We start from the raw sequence: 2,733 nt of genomic DNA on the forward strand, positions 1-2,733 counted from the left end.
TTCATGCATTTATATGATTGAGGCCATTGTTTCACTAGCTTACTTACCCAAATAGCCTACCGTTTACCTTCCATTGTTAGCCAATTTTGAGCCTACGCTTAACCCCAATTGTTCTTTATTTTAGCACATTACAAGCCTAAAGCGAAAAATAATAAAAGTCCCTTGTTTGGATCTTTGATTGGCTTAGGCTAGTGAGAGTGTTCATTATTCAAGTTTGGAAAAATTTGGGACATTGGTTGGGATAAAAGGGTGCTTTGTATGTTTATATTTGGGAATTGGGTACATGCTCATGTATTAATCAAATGATTAGACTTTATGCATTGGTTCTCTTGAAAAGAAAAGAATGGGACAAACAAAAGAAAAAAGAAAAAAAATATAGAAAAGAAAATAAAAGAAAAGAAAAAAATATATAGAAAAAAAAAGAGAAAGAAAGAAAAGAAGAAATAAAAAAAGGGACAAAATGTCCCAAAGTGAAGTCAATAAGGATCAATGCATAAGTGTTGGGAAATGAAAAGGAAATACATGAGTATGTGAGAAAAGTAAAAAAAAAATTGGGTAGTTAGGTTAGAACTTAATTGTATGGGTTATCATAGGTTAGGTGGGAAAGTCTAAGCTAATCAAAGACTCAAATGTTAGTCCACTTAACCATATATGACCCTACCTTGACCCTAACCCCATTACAACCTTTGAGAAAGACCTCATGATAATTGTATGCATGCATTGAATAATTTTTTATTGTTAGATAAAGAACAAATCTTGGAAAGCATGAAATAGAGGAGAATTGAGTAAATCAACCCCTAAACACTTGAGCGAATAGAGTGCAAACACATCCGGTGAGGGTTCGATCGCTCAAATAAATGTTTTCACCATGATCATTCTTATTTATACAAGTTTGTAAATCACTTTTTGATAATTCAATACAATTGTGGGTTGGATTTGATTCTTACTCCTTTAGCCCTTGTGCTTGCATATATCTCTTGGAAGTGGTTTGTCTTGACCAAGCATTTGCATTCATAATAGGAAGTTGCATTTAGATAGGTTGCATATAGTTTAGAGCATTGAATAAATGCCATACCCTTTACTTCATTCTTGGTATAGCGTGAGGACATGTTATGATTTAAGTGTGGGGGGATTGATAAATCCCGTTTTTAGGGTTTATCATGTGTTGAATTTAGAGCATTTTATTAACCTTTTCTCACATTTATTCAATGATATAGTATGGTTTTGTGATTCTTCCTCAATTTGTGCTTAAATATGAAAATATTCTTTCTAGACCTTAAAATTAGCTAATTTTGATTCACCTTTGATTCCACTAGATGCCTTGATGTGTTTGCTAGTGATTTTAGGATTGAAAAGGGCTAGGAATGGATCAAATGGGTGAAGAGGAAAGCATAGAGTGGAGAACACATGAAAAGCCAAAGATTTGGAAATATTCATCCACGCGCACGCGCACTATACGCGCACGCGTGGATCGCGAAAATTTCAGGGACGCGCACGCGTGCTGTACGCGTACGCGTCGGTGGCTGCACGTGATTTGTAAGAGGAAAACGTGCCCAGCAAATTCTGAGAAGCTGTGGGGCCCAGTTTGTAACCAATTTTGGTGCCAAGATACTTTAAAGGCCAAGGATTGAAGAGCAAAAGGAGGATTCCATCATTAGACACATTAGGATTAGTTTTAGTTAGTTTTAGAGAGAGAAGCTCTCACTTCTCTCTAGGATTAGGATTAGGTTTAGTTCAATAAGCTTAGATCTAGGGTTTAATTCATGCTCTCTTCTACTTCTACTTCTCAATTCTTTGTTGTTGCATTCATCATTCTTCTATTTTTTGTTGTAATTTCTTCTACTTGTTTCTATACTTGTTGTTGATTTACTCTTGTTTCTTCTACTTTCTTTCAATTCAATTTGAGGTAATTCATGTCAATAATTGTGTTCCTTTTGATTGTTGTTGTCAATTCCTTGCAATAATTGTTGCTAGATTTCATTCTTGTTGTCAATTTACTATGCTTTCCTTTTATGCCTTCCAAATGTTTGTCAAAATGCTTGAGAAGATATTAGAATAGAATTTTATGTTCTTGGCTTGGGAAGGTAACTTAGGAATTCTTGAGTTGCTAATGTCCAAGTGATTGATAGTTGATAGCCATTAACTCTAGTTCTCATTAATTCAATTAGTGAATAGCTAGGACTTGTGGACTTGGATTGATATAGCTCATTTGAATTTCCTTTACTTGTTAAAGGATGATTTAGTGGGATTGATCCTTGCAATTATCATATTGTGGTTAGTGATAAGGATAGAGATCCTTGACCACCAAACCTTGCCAAGACCTTTTTGTCACTTGATTTACTTTTCTTGTTTCCTAATCAAAACCCTAAAATATACATGTCCATGACCAATAACAAGAACACTACCCTGCAATTCCTTTGAGAGACGACCCGAAGTTTGAATACTTCAGTTATTAGGATTATTAGGGGTTTGTACTTGTGACAAACAAATTTTTGTATGAAGGGATTAGTGTTGGTTTAGAAACTATACTTCGACGAGATTTCATTTGTAAAATTCTAAACCGTCAAAAATTCACTCATCAAAGGCATGCCTATGATTGTGAGGGGTCCGTGTGAAGTGAGAGGTGCCGTGGGTGTGGGGGGTTGGTTCTTGTTTTTGTTTTAGGGTTTTGTAACTTTTATTTTGATTTTAAATTAAATTTTTTAAAAGTACTTCAAATTGGCTGGTTAATGA

Source organism: Arachis ipaensis, chromosome B05 (genome assembly GCF_000816755.2).
Source record: "Arachis ipaensis cultivar K30076 chromosome B05, Araip1.1, whole genome shotgun sequence".
NCBI classification, from domain to species: domain Eukaryota; kingdom Viridiplantae; phylum Streptophyta; class Magnoliopsida; order Fabales; family Fabaceae; genus Arachis; species Arachis ipaensis.